Source organism: Xylocopa sonorina, chromosome 1, assembly GCF_050948175.1.
Source record: "Xylocopa sonorina isolate GNS202 chromosome 1, iyXylSono1_principal, whole genome shotgun sequence".
Classification (NCBI taxonomy): Eukaryota; Metazoa; Arthropoda; class Insecta; order Hymenoptera; family Apidae; genus Xylocopa; species Xylocopa sonorina.
The window spans coordinates 4,453,169-4,468,216 of NC_135193.1; the positions used below are offsets into that span (position 1 = coordinate 4,453,169).

Sequence of the window (15,048 nt, forward strand, 5' to 3'; positions counted from 1 at the left end):
CCTTTTCTCGGTCGAAAGATCAAGCGTAGCTTAAAATACACTTTGCCCCGGTAACGGGTTCAGTCTCGCGATTTCGTTAACGACTCCTTCTCGCTCTCCGCGCCACGCTATCTCGAGGTAGACGAAATATTTAGGAGACCGGTCCGTGACGTTCAACATACTCCGACGGAGTACCGGGCATCGTCGGGGAGCGTTCAACCGGACGAAGTATGTAAACGCCAGGGTAGTTTCCACGCCGGTGAAAATAAATCTGCCACGTTAAGCTCGATAATTCGACGTCGCGGGCACCGACAAAGCCCTCAACCGGGCCGGTGGATTCTTTCTGTTTCGCATTCCGGGTCGCGTGACGCCCGCGAACGTTCGAGGGCCGCTGTTCAGCTAGTCCACCGGGGCTGTTCCGTTTATTTCTTATTACAACGTCGGAGATTAGAATCGCTAAAAGAGTCCCACCCAGCTAGAACGTCCCGTTGCCGTGCGCGTTCGCTCGCATTAACATTTTAAATGGCACACGGGCTGGAAAGCACGCTTATAAAATTCTGTTATCGAGGGCCGGGGGAAACGAGTATCAGATATTGGGCCGCTGGCGGATGCGAACGAGCAAAAACGCCGCTTGTAAACTGCTAATATCGTATTAATCGCTCGTCGTCGACTTAAACGACCGTAATGCGGCGGGGTGGGGACGGGGCTAGGGGCGCGATGGAACGGCCGGCAGGGATCGATCCCTTTCGCAGAGCGGCAGGGCGCTGGTGGCAAGAGAAATCGCGGGGCCAGATTAACCTTGATACACTCGGAAGCCGAGTGTCTATCGTTTGTCAAAAAGAGGGATCGTCTTCCTGACGTTTTTACCGGCGATATTGCGATCTTGATTCGCAGCGAGCGCCGGACGGTCGACAGACAAATCGATTCGAAGGCATTTACGGACCGAGACAATTTATGGGGGTGGGCCGGCTGGTAACGCGCCGCGGAAATCACCGACCGATGTCTATTGCGTTAATAATGCGCTTCGATATCCTCGTCTCGCATCTGTTCGAAAACGATGACGATAAAAACGTGTCACGCTATCTTGCCTCTATTCCCCTTCGTTTTTACAAATTTCGTTCGAACGGTCGAAGGGTTGTTACATTTGCAGCAATGAATCTCGAATGCGTTGCGCTCGATTTAAAGACAATCTCAGAAAAAGTGTTATCGTAGCCATCATTGTTACGCTCGAAACGTACTCGTGCTTCCCATTCGCAACCTCGAACACATCTTACTCTCATCGTTGATCGCGTTCCCGGTAATTGTCCGAGCGGAACGTATTACTCAATTAAGTAAACCAGGAAACGACTTACCGGGGAACCGCGTTTCGGATTTACACGCAGACAGAGCGCAAGAGTTAGGTCGTTTTCGGCTAGTTTGAGGGTATATACAGGCAGACACGAGTCCAGTTCGATCTAACGGAGGATGGAATCGAGGGAACGAGTGGGAGCCAGGTGGGCGGGGGCGGAGGGCGGCCGACGTGGTCGGGGTGAACTCGACCCCTACAAATTACCTCCAATTTCGTGTAAATTCCTCGTTCCTGCGTCAGCATAATACCTGTATTAGGGCGGCCAGCTCCGGCTCTTAGGTGGCAATAAATTTGTATTAGGCCGAGGCGTTGCTCCTCTTAGCAAAAGGGGTACAACACCCCCCACGGGGCTGGTTAATTTTTCACCGCCGCGCGTCTCTCGTTCGCGAGAGGGTGCCACGGAAAAATTGCCAACCTCTCCGCACCCCCCGAAAATGCCATTCGACAAGCTAAGAAATACGATCTCGTCCTCGATTTCGATTTCCAATTGCGGCTTCGCGCGACAACGCGATTTAATCGTTGATGCCCGCTAATTAGGTCGCAGTCGTGACGCTCTAATTTGTCCTTAATTGCGGTGAGTCGCTTCGATCTCCCGCTGGTGGAATTCTGAGAATTAAGATTCAATTTGAATTTATGAATTTGTTAGCCGCGAAGGTTATCCTTGCGAACGTTTGCAACGTCGAAGCATGTCTCTCGATCGAAAGGGTTAAAGTATCGAATTCGTTGCTAGGTTGTATACTGGTTCGCGATCAAAGGTTCACTGACTCTGCTCACATCTATCGCGATACACGTTATCTCGCTGAGATTGGCGATAAGCCGGCACGAGCCACGCTAACGTACGATTATAATTATAGATGGAAGATACATTTCCATTAGGAGTTCAGCCTTGTATTACGGCCTGCGTAGCTGCAGACGGATACCACTGCGATGTAACTTAATTTGCGACAGCGACTCCGTTTTTCCAGTCAAATACACGCTCACCCGGTTTTGCATTCCGCGTTTTACATTAATATCAATTATTTTATTACAATGTATAAAGTTTCCTCTTTATGGCGATTACCTTATTACGTTAATGGACAAGATGTAGTCGTATTATTTATCCACATAGTTCCCCGTGGTAGTTTGTACCGCGCAGAAAATTCGCGGTGAATAATAATTAGTTTTGGAAACAGCTGGAACTTATGACATCATCCAGCATTTACAACTCGTACTTATTCGAGTTTTCTTTTTAATCGCAGTCAGGCGAGAACGATGGAATTTGGCGAACGACGTCGTTTATCAAAAATTCAGCGGACAAACGGAAGTTAATCTGCTCAATTTCCCGAGGAGGCGACGCTCGAAGCGCGGCGCAATTTTTGCGAGAGGTTCGCGTCTGAAAGTTTAAGCAGCCCCGGCCGGGAGCGAGCCTGGCTTTTGTCTCTCGTAACAAACAATGTCGCGTTTCGTTTGGGCGTTACAACTCTGACCTATATCCGGCTTTGTGCATGGCGTTCTCGATTCCCCACCGTGAAATATGCAGTACATTTCCGTCGTATTGTTACCGCACAAAGGTCCGAGCGGCGTGGAAGCGACGGTTTTGTAATCGGTCGCAAAGAAAGAAAAATAATGTTTATCGAGAGGACAGGCGAGAAAGGAACGTATTTGTCGTTCACACGGTGGGCAAATCGTTTTATGCCCGCCGTATCGCGGCCGTTCCATCTCCGCGTGTTCCACGGCGACGTGGAATCATTAGAACGGCGATTAATCTCATATCAATCGACTCACCGTGAATATACTTCGCGCAGAAACGAACGAGTCGCGAACCTCGAATAAAAGTCGCCATTCATCCACGATCGAGGTTAGAACGGACGTAAACCGACGCAGAAATAGAAACTCGTCGAGATTCGCTTAGCACCGCGCCCAGAAAGGGCGTGCGAGTCGTTACAACGGAATCACGGAAAGAAAACCCATAGAACCCGGACGTAAGAAGGCTGACGGGTTCGCGACGCGAGGACACTCGTTCATTGGCGAGGGGCGACGATCGATAACGGCCCACCGGTAGTGGACGGGCATCGGTACGTGCCACGGAAAAAGTTTTCGTTTTCGTGGCCGAGCTAGTGGCCATTCGTATCGCTTTAAAGCTGGCACGAAAACGGGCGAAGCGCGAGGGTGGATGGGTGGTGAGACGATGCAAGAGTCTCGAAAGGCGAGTCGACGCCAAGTGGAAGGAGAGCACGGCAAAAAGACAGCGCTGAAGGAGAAAGGGCATGGAGTGCGGAGGAAAAGAAGCGGCGGAGGAAGGAAGAAAGGGTAGGAGCTAAGTAGGAGAGGGAAAAAAAAAGGTCGAAAGGGAAGAGAGCGGCGGCGGGGTGGAATCTTGAAGCATGACAGGCCAAAATCTTGGACGGAGGGCGAAGCACTGGGCGAAAAGGCGGAATCACGCAGACATAAAACGTCCTACGGCGTTACGTGTGCTTTCAGCGGTCGAAGCCGACGAAAAATGGTGGCCATATTCTCCCGACCTTCCAGTCAGAGGGCTATCTTCCACTTTGTTACGATTCGAAAACCCCGCTGGCACCGGTCCCTCTCTCGTCCCAGTGATTTATGGACCGACAACTGCAAACCCCTAACCCTCTGCCATTCGCCAGTCGCCGCCGCCGTCTGTCCCCGTTTTGCCCCTGCGTGTATTTTTTATTCGACCGGCGTCGTCGTCGCTGGTCTCGTATCAGCCAGGTGCACGGGTACGTACCGCGGTCCCGCGTGGCACCGACGAGCCTCGATACGTCATATTATGCCTGGAGAGAACCGTCCAACCCCCGCAGGCTCTCTTGGTACCTCGTCGTCGCTCGAGGTTCGCGTGACGGCGTACTCGATGGTATAAATCTTGGCTGGCTGCACGATGTAAACCGCCGCCGGTTTTCCTTGTCCTCGAATTCGAGCGGCGTGTCTCTCGTGCACGGCTGACCAAGCGAGTTCCAAGGGATCCGAGCCAAGATCGTCGAATTGTTTCGATAAACGGAATTTACGTGGCGGATGTGTGAAACCCGGCTCCCCGCGGGACCGTTCGCGACGATCCGTTCGCGGTCGTTGAACGCGATTTAAGGGTGGCCGCGTGGCGTTCGGTGGAGAATGGTATTTGGAAAAGAGATTCTGGAATACGTGGTACCGGCGAGTGGCTATGGATGTTCCTAAGTGGCTATTATGAAAGCTTCTCTCGGAATGGTATACGATAATAGGAGGTTTAGAGCGAGGGTGGGGCGAAAATTTATTGAATACCACGCGCTCAGTGGTTTCTAGAAGCATTAAAGTCTCCGCGGCGTTATAGTCTTAGGATTTTTACGAGGAGCGGCGTAACGGTATAGGGCGAATTTGGCGGTGATTCGTCGTATCGGAGAGCTTTATGGTTTATAGGTGACTGTAAAATTTTAATTTCACTCGTGCAAGTTTGTCTTGGCGATTCTTTAATACGCCCTTTAAAAGTAGCTCCGAATTTTATTATTTAATACCGAACGAAACGGGAACGACGTAATCGCACGGCCCAAGTGCCTATACCGGTTGATGTTTCTTTTAATAAATTCCGTTTTAACATGCGACGGGGATGGCTGATGCTAGCTGATAAACGAATATTCGTTCGAACAGCCACCGTAAACGGTCGATCTTCTCGGAACGCCCCGGGCCGGAATGGTTCCTGTTGAAGATAGACGTTCTTAACATTCCAGGAAAATAGACCGTGGCAGCTTTATATCCCAGCGATCAAGCGGCAACTATTAAACCGGGTCAACCCTTAAAAATCTTTTATCCATAAAAGCCACCGCTTTCAACGCGTTTATCCCGGCGAAGCCTCTTTGTTTCCTGGCCGCCTCTGCGATCAACCTCGCGGGTTCCATCGCGACGATATCCCCTTTTATCCAGGCTGATTCGCTTCGAAAACTCGCTGAAATTCTTATCGTAATTGCGACCACAGACAGGGAACGAGGTTACGCGTTCAACGACGCGGTTCGATCCCAACCAAGAGAAATTCCTTCCAAATAATTACGACTAATCGTTTTCCTCGTTCTTAAGGATACTCGGGTAGATCTCGATATTTTACGATACTCTCAAGGTACTTTTGTTTCTCGATGTCAGGCAAGCAGAAAATTCAACGGTACGGGTACCAGTGGAGTAACGCAATTATAGTCGTTGAACAGTAGCCAGGGTTACGGTCTGACGCTAATTTCCAGCACGAAAACGCCAGCCCTTAAAACGGAGAAAAAAGGGTAGCTGATGTAGGACGGGAAAGCTCAAAGAAAGTTAAGGGGTAGGAAAGTCGACGGAAGACAGAACAGCTTGCGTTCGCGGCAAGCCCGCACGCCGTATGCATCCAAGGCTGCTCGAGGGGAAAGGAAGCGAACTCTTTTATGGTACCGGGACAAAAGACGGATAAACAATATGTAGAGAAGTCGGGCAAGAGAAAGCTTAAGGGAAATACGGGAAACTTCTCTCGACTCTGACGAGAATAAGGCGGCCGACTACTTGCTCAGGCCACTTGCACAGGGCAGTTAACAATATTTTATACCGTATCGTACACGTTCGATCTACGTATAAAATTCGCGAGCTTGTTTCTTTAGCCAGTGTATTTTCAACAGCTTGATCGTGACGTTTATTCGGACAGCGTATAAGGGTTAAACGACACGAAACCACCCTCACACAGGCAATGATTCATTTCGAAAAGGCGGCAAAGAGCGGCCGTTCTTGCCGCGATACCATCTGACCGAGCTTTAACAGCGACATTTTGCCTCGGTTAAATTAACATAGCGGTTAAGATGGAACTGGGCCACCGAGCACGGGGGTATCGCGCTTACGCGATAAGTCAGTTCACGGTTTTTCTGCGGCTTGGGGGAAACGTCGTGCGTCGAACCCGTTACTATTCGTTGCTCGCGATATCTGACAAGTGGTCGAGCGTTTTGTTCCCTTGTAAAAAAAAAAAAAAAAAAAGATAAGGCGGATCGATGGTACGAGTAAGTGAAAACGAAACTCGTCGATTCCTCTCTGGAATTAAATGTTGGAAAACTTTTTCACGTGAATCGTATCATTTATAGAAAAATTTCCCGGAACTCTCGAATTCATCGAAGCAGAAAAAGGACGCTACGCGCGATTCACATTCATGCGACAGTCTTTGGGCACATTTCGATCGAGTTCCGCACTGTAAGTGCGTTCAGTCTGGTAGAACTTTAAAGAAAAATTTGTTCAGTATCCCAATATCGTTTCCACGAGAATACATCACCCATTCGCTGTGTACGGACGAGTAAATTGCACCCTTTACATATCGCTTTCAATAGTCTACAACGAATTAAAATGGAAAGTCAATAATCGCCGAGAAAGAAATGTCGCATCGAAGGGAGGGAACGCGATCGAGGAACGCCCAAGGCTCGCCAACTTTACGATCGCGCGGCGTATAAAGTTCGCACAAAGGAAGCGATTGTACGCCCATACGCTTCTAGTTTTATTTAAGGTCAGTGTCGTCCGTGAACGACGACTCGGCCTTTATTGAATATCGATGCTTACCGTGAATCGCGCGCGGTTCTACGCCGCGTGCCTTAGTCGAGATTCTTTCGAGATTGAAAGCGGAAAGTCGACGTTCACGGGGAGGGAACTTTTTGCAAGTATTATGCACGCAGGTCGCACGGACGCGTGTGCTAAGGGTTCCAAGATCGTTTCGACGATGCGAACACCGCGCGAGGGTGAATTACTCGCAGCAGGAGGGACGACGAACATCGACGCGGGCAATCAGAGTGGCGCGAGTAATGAGACGAATTCGTTTATGTTTAACGCGAGCGATACGCAACAGATGCGTGCGCGAGACCGTCGCAAAAAGATTACCGATATCGGGGTCCCGCGATGTGCACGCGAGAGATTGGCTCACGCATCGTTACGCGTTTTGCATTCTGATTGTCCCCGATACGCTGGCTCGCATTGTTTTAAATCGCTCTTTATATTCATTCCGCCGCCACAACAATTTCGTATTACGCGAAACCGAATGTATCGCGGTGATTATTTTCTCGTTAATGAGTTTGCCGCCGCGGCGTCTAAATATGTTTTAATTTAGCCGTTGAATACGAGTTTGACCTACTATCGTTTTATTAATGCACTAAAGACTGGCCACCTTTCGAGGAACTTTGCCAGCGTTATGAAATTTTCACCTCCCGCGCTTTTATGAGAAACAGATATTTTTTAAATGAAAAGAGAACGCAAGACACCCTCGGATGGTCTCGTGATGTATTAAATCAGAAGATTGCTGGTTTAACTTTCAACCATTTATTGGCTAAATTAATTTCTATTAATGGAGGCACTTCCGAGCATTAGAATAACACCAAACGGCACGCGGAGCATTGCCACTGTAAATCAGATATCTTTTTCCATAAACGCGGCCCGTCGCGAGTGGAATCGTCAAAAACGCGGGGACGGAAATGGCAGCGAAAAGGGACACGATCGCTTTGTGAGCCGGTGTGGTATGCATTCTCTGATTTAAAGTAACGAACGCGGAAAACCGTGTCGAGGTATCGAATTTCCATGAAGGAGTCTGCCAGTCGATCTGCATCGCGGCGTACGAACCGGCGGAGGACGCCTGCGATAACGAAAATCTATTTCGTTGCTTCCGCGTTCCAGGGCGCGCGAACGCCGCTCCTCGCCGCGTGTACACTCGCGAAGCGTACGTGTACGTGCACAGAGCAGCCACCACGTGTTCTCGCGTATCTCTACCGAGGCGTCGGAAAGCGTCGAGGAGCTTGGAGCGGAGGCGCGCGTACCACTCGATTTTCAGTACCGATACATCTAGCCACGCGCGTCGTTTCTCTTTATTCCTGTTCCTGTTCCTCGCGAAACGGCCAGAGAACCGTGAGACGAAATTCTCGTTAGCGATAACGCTCGCGAAATTCTATTTCCAATCATCGACGACGCCGCGAGTCCGCCTTATCGATCTCCGCCAGCTTTCTTCCGCGGGTCCTCCACACCTGGGGATCCGTCCCTTTCCCCGCGCGCATTCCCTGCATTCCTCCCCTCTGTCGGTTGTTCGTCGATCGTATTTTTCGCGCCCGCGCTGGGAATCAAGTTTAAAGCGATCCGATTTGCCGTGAGATTCCACGGTTCCGTTTCCGGCTGAGTTAGGTCGGTCGTGAACGCCGAGATCATCGTATACGAGGCACGGGAATGCAGGTTGGGAGGAAAATCGCGTAGCGTACGCCGTTTTCCCGGCGATTAACATTTCTTTCAAGGGGCCGCGAAGCTTTCGGAATTACCCAGGGACGCGATTCCCGTTTCGGCTCGGCGCGAAACGAATTTATCGCTCGTGGAAATTACCGTTTCGCGCATACTCGCATATGGGAACGTTCGTTTAATGCAAACAGGGGGTTTCGTCGGCGTTTCTGGTCTACTCGGCAGAGGAAAGAATCTCGTTTGACGTCGTTGCTGACCTAGACGCACGGACTAACCTCCCTCTATCTCTCTATTCCGGGCGTGGAAAAGTTTCGCTCGACGGGATTGAATTTAGGCTTTGCGCGATAGCGCAGGAAGTTTAAGTCGGTGAAACGAGCACGAAGTTGTCGCGGCAAGTTGTTGTCTCATGAAAACGGAATCACGTATCTACGCGCACGGTAGCGACGGTCCGACGAAAGAGTTTCCGGTCGCAGTCCTACGGATGACTTTTGCGGATTGTCGTCCCTGATATATGACGAGGCGAAACTTTCGTCCGCCGTTCGGTTTACGGATGCTTTCATTATGCACGCGCGGAGCGGACGGTTTTGTGCCCTGGCAATTTCACTTCGCAAACACTGCTAAATCTCGAATGGAATATTCGATGCTTCCCTAGACGGTCGAATTTCATTTTTCTTTAATGGAGTTGGTTGCCACCGCTCGCTGTAACTGCGGCTACGGTGTTTGCATACTGAACGGGGTATCGGTAGGGGTAGCTCCGTAGACATCCTTCGATTGTTTCCTCGAAAGTTTCAGTTGAATTAAAAATTGCCGGTTTTTCGAATTTTCTAAATACTTTCGATCGATAAAGTAACCTCAGACATTTAAGTTCCGCGAGGGTTCGGTTCGATGTTCTTGGAACGACCTCGTAACTTTATCGTCTACCGGGTTATTCAATACCCTCGAACTTTCGATGTGCTGCATAATGCAAGCATTTAGTATCGATATTGCTACATTAGGTACCCAACTGCCTCTTTCTGTATGAAATACAGAATATGTCGCAACGCGATGTTCTTCGTGGGACACGTGTTAGAGAGCTCCGCATTTCAAGTCAACACGCGACGCACGCGAGGGCCATTACAGCCAAGATCTTTCTACCGGCAAATTAGAAAACATAAAAGCAACCGTTTCGCGGATAGTGGACGTTTTATTCCAGAAAACGCAAAAATACAATTTACCTTTTATCCTCAACGTAGAACGTACGCTCTCTATTTTTTTCTGAATTTTTAGTTTTCAATGAACATCCCCTCGCGCTTTATAATTGATACACATCGAATATATCGGCTCCAGGTTCGAAACGTGAACTTTCTGAGCAACAAATTCCAACATTTCCACGGTCCGCCCTGAAGAACGAAGTGGAAAAATGGAAAATGGACGAAACAGAAACGAGGGAGACCGCTTAACAAGACTGGTCGGACAAATATTCGCGGTCGACAGCCGTTGAACAAAGTCGACGACATATTTCGCCGACTGTCCACCGCTGAAATACCGACCAGCCACGCGGTTCTCGCCGGTGTCGCGCAGCCCTTTGCCGGAAAGTTTCCGTATTTCCGGGGAATTCCGGTTGGCGCACCCCCTTGTTTTCGCCCCGTTGCGAAACTGGAACAGTCGAAGCATCGATTAAACTGCGATTATTCACGGCCGCGTCGGACGGACGAAAAGTTTCCATAAAATTTATTTAAATTGGCCGCGATAAATTACCGGCGCGTCGACGGCCCGTGGCTGTCTCGCCTCTCATTGTTCATATTCACGGGGACGTTTTCATTATGACGCTGTTAAAGCGTCGTCGCGTGTACGTTTTACTCCACCGGTTAGAGGTGGATTTTGGGGATTCGGGCTATCAACTCGTTTCCGCGCGGCGTTTCTTATTGTACCCTTCGCAATTGTTCTTGGCCTGAATACATTAGCCAAACTATTTTGACAGTTTATTATCAATTAATTAGTCGACGAAACTTTTATTCATAAGCCGAAACGATTAAAGAGGGTAACCGTCGAATGTGCATAATCCTTTTAATTCATTTATGGAGTAAAATAGTTTGTTCGAGCAATTTTATTGTTATCGTTGAGGTGCATCGTTAAAAGATGCTTACTGGACAGTAAAAAGTAAAATTAATATCGAGAGAGCCGCGTTTCAACTGTGGTCGCGACGTAATGGAGAACGATAAGTGATACAAAATTGTATTACGCCGTCAAACCGTAAAGGCTCAAGCGAATTAAATATCGTGCAACAGTGGAACAATGAAATTGCAAGCTTTCCGAACGTGATTTCGTTTCTTGCTGGTGCTCGTCCACCGTTGCCTGTTGTTACTCCCGTTACGAAATGTTCGCTGATGTTATTACCCCATTAACTAGCCCAGCGTGAAATAAATCAGGCACTGACCCCACGGAATCCTGGCACCCTAGCTCCTCATTACGTTCAATTTACCACTACGTATCCTGCATCCTAAACGCTCGCGTACGAGCCTTTGATAAACTTCTCGTCGAACAAACGCACTGTCCACCAGCTCCTGGTCCATCGAAACGCTCGACGCGAACGAAACTTCCCACCCTCGGCCCGCATAACCGGCTGCGATGCCAACGACGAACGGCTGAAGCGACGTGGAAACGACGGAAACGACGGAAACTGGATGGTCCCATTTGTAGATCGAGTTTGACTCGCGGCGGATAACCCGCGGGGTCGTGACCGGATGTGTCGCGGCTCCTGCCGTCTGTAAACAGCGCGAAGGGAGCGAGATAAGTCGATGCGGCATTATAAATGTATAAGTCGCCGCTTTTTCATCCCCGTTTATCGCGCTCTACGGGCGGACTTTGAGAAAGGACCCTCGCCAACGATACGTCGCCAGGCGTCACGGCTAATGTCCCCAGGAAACTCAAAGAGCCGGAGGACCGTGAAAAATCGCGTCGTTTCCTTTCAGCGGATCCGAGACCGCGGTCTAAGACTGAAACGAGCCCTCGCGTGGGACGAGTCTGATGTAAATTGATGCGAGTGTCGAGGAAGTTACAGCGTTTAGCGGGGCTGCGAGCTTTGATCTTAGGAAAGTTATACTGTGTGAGTCGAAAAGGCATACCGCTCGGTGTTTCGTTATACATTTCATTTAGAAAGATTCAGAGGTTGATAACGCTGATTATATCGAGAGCTGCACCTGGAGGAAGTTCGATTCCCTAGCTCGTCGACCTCGATAGCTTGAAACGTTCCACGATTCCCAGCGGATGCCACGGATGATCATGATTGACGCCTTACGAATTTTGCAGACGATTTTCGAAAGGAGCGCGCGGCGCATGAAGCAGATCCGGAAAGAGGTAGGGACGGGAGAGAGGAAGTAAGAACGGTAGCGAGAGTATTGGTATGTGGAGAAACGGTTCTACTTATTGACAAGTGCCCCGTATCGCGAATCCGCGGATCGCTTCGAAATGGAAGCAGAATCAATCCGTGCCGTTCCATCGAGCATCGCTGTCATTCACTATAAGCTTTAATATCGACGGTTCCGGTATATAGCTACGGCTTTTTCCACCCACGTTCTTCCAGCTCAGACCGTGCATTTCGAACTCCGCAGAGCCGCCTCTACGCGTCCACACCTCTACCCACATCTGTCCGTACACACGCGAGGATACGTGTACGAGCTGGTGTTCAGGGGGTGAAAAAAGAGGAGCCCCGTTCGAGCTCGGAAAAAATCGCTGCCGAGCTGCCGGAATTTTCACGGATCATTTGACTGATGGCATATTCGACGGCGGGATTCCAGACTTATTCGATAACCGTTCCCGCAAGCTTCGCGAGTTCAGGATCAGCTTCAAACGAGGGACTTCAAGCTCCCCAAAATCGCACAAAAAAGAAGTGATTCCTCGTGTAAACGTGCAAATAATTAGAGAACATCAAATCGTAGACGAATGTATTGAGATTCATTCTTGCTCTAGCTCTATTGAGAACAATTATTGTCATTTTCAGAACAAGTATACTCGATTTTCTAGAATAACAGAGATCGTTGAGAAATATTCAAATATGCAAGAAGAATTCATCCTACTTCCAATTAAAGCAGCTCGTACCTTTTCGCTTCCTCGCCCTGAGATTTATTCTTGCTTTAGCTCTATTGAAAACAATTATTATTATTTTCACAGCAAGGTTACTCGATTTTCCTGTATAACAAAGATCGCCGAGAAATATTCAAATATGCATGAAGAATTCACTCCATTTCCAATTAAAGCAGCTTGTACCTTTTCGCTTCCTCGCCCCGTACTCATTGGCACGCACTAACCCCGGCATTTCCCTCTAAATCTGTATCGCTGCTTCCGGCGTCGCTGCACCCTCTTCTATGATAGACCATCGAAAACGTTCGATCGAGCGAGCGAACTGGGAGGACTCGTTGACCCGCGAAACAAGTCGCGCGGACGAGATTGGAAAAGTTCGAGGGGTTGAGCGTCCCTCCCGCTGGCGATAATAGGGGCTTCTTTTAGGAGGCACGTTCGGTGGCCGTTCCTCGAGCGAAGGGTGAATAGGATCGGCGGAATTATTTGTCCACTTGTGGAAGACTAAGAGAAGCAACACGTGGCGCTTAGAGCACTGTTCTTTGGCCGTTCACCCACGCGTGGTTGCGTACGCGATAAATCAGGCCGCGAGCCGAGCAAGTGCACGCCGACCCGCTCGATAACGGAAACGCGGTGTGCTCCAGGGGTGTTTCTTGCCACTTGAGAGAGTTGGCCGGGTTTATAGCCGAGAATAGTTTGTTGGCTTGCTTAAGGATACTCTTTGGGCGGCGTTTCAGTTTGGGTCTTCACGTTTATCGTTTCTAGGATTCCTTCAAGTGGCCATTCCGTGATCTATCAGACTTGATACGTAATCACATTGTCGATCTTGAGCAAATGATCGTTTTTAATTGGACTATTTTTTATTTCTGACACACATACGGTTCAATAAGTAATTAATCATACGAAGTTGGCCAATTCCATCATCCTCGTATTCACTTTTTTAATCGAAATTCCCCGATAAAGTGCATAGCCGATGTTACAGAGTTAATGCATCGTCGTTCGTTATATTCAAAAGAATTACATAAAATGGGAATAACAGAGACACGAAGAATTCCAGCAACATTAATTGCAACTGGTAATCCGCTTAATACCCTTTCAAATATTTACCAGCAAGCTGTTATTCGAAAAGGAACAAGAAATATTACCTTGAAATGGAATCGACTGGGCGTGCTGGTAAATCATAAATTTATGCTCTGTCGCTTATCCCGAGGGAACATTAGAAAACACTATCCTTCAGCAATATTTATTCGAACCGTGAGATACAAACAGCAAACTACTATTCGCTGAATGTTAAGCTGAAAATCCGAGCGCAACGGCGCCAGTATTTATAATTCCCGTCGAGGAAACGGGCATTAAGAGATTAAATTACCTCGCCGCCGCTAAAACCCTCGCAATATCGAATCACTCGTTCCCAATCTCCTCCATCTCCGATCCGTTCAATCTTCTTCGTGATTCGCCACCTGTCCCGCTCTATTAATTCTCTTTTATTTCAAACAGTCCCGCGGACGCACCAAACACGCGCATTTCCCCGGGCCGCATATTTCCAGGACATTCCGCGGCTTGTTAGCCCAAAACGCATATTTTTTCACCGTCGCACGCTCGGCTGTACGTCTTCTCGAGCGCGCCGTGCAACGTAATAGTCGCTCGTTTCATGTCTAATTAGCGAGAACGTTAGTTCCCGTCGAAACGTAGCCGTTGCACCGCACCAGTGTCCCCTGGTTTTTCCAACGCGAATCCGCCCGTACGTTTCCACCGGCTCTCTCACGAACCGGTGTTAATGGCGGCGAGCATTATCATCGGGGACATCTTATTTTGAACAAAAATGTAATTCCACTTTTATTTCCGAACGCGTTATCAACGAGTCCTCGCGTTCATTCGAGAGAGCGAAAGTCGTTGCACAACTTCGATCGTCTATCGATTTCAGTCGTACGCGGTATCAGAAAAGAACTCATCCGTATTTTAATCGAAGTTGCAGTTGTCGCAGTAGTTTTAAAATTAAACGAGCGTGCATCCGTTCAAACGAAGCGAAGTCTGGCTGATTTTTTTGCGAGTTCGAATACCAACGTCGATAGCCCTCGCGTCGCTTGAACCTCTGCGACGCGCTCTCATCTCGAACGAGTCACCCTTGCAGACTCAGAGGAGCGAGCATTCGACGCCATCATCGCGACGAACGGTAGAAATTCGCGCGTACGCGTGCGAATAGTAAAAGAAAGCGAGCGATCCGCGAACGTGACTCGAATATCGCACCTGTCCGGGGAATAAGTCGTTGAAAAGTTCCAGTCGCGCTCCGTCGATGATATTGATTCACGGTCGATGGTTTTCGTTCTGCCCGAGAGGAAGTCCAGTTTCTAATTCGATCTTCATACACGCTTGTTGTACGTTCAAACGTTCATTAGTCAGGACATATTGCTGGAGACTGGCAGCGTGAATCTTTTATTTTTTCGAAACTTTATTACGAATGCTAGATGTCACTCTGGTTGGCCAAAAATACCGAA

The 15,048-nt window shown here is 48.9% G+C and overlaps 1 protein-coding gene across 2 annotated transcripts in view; it reads left to right on the forward strand.

Moving 5' to 3' along the window:
- Ddr (discoidin domain-containing receptor 2) overlaps positions 1–15,048 on the forward strand; it is a 174,161-nt gene that overhangs the window by 96,873 nt on the left and 62,240 nt on the right. The gene's annotated exons all lie outside the window — the stretch shown is intronic.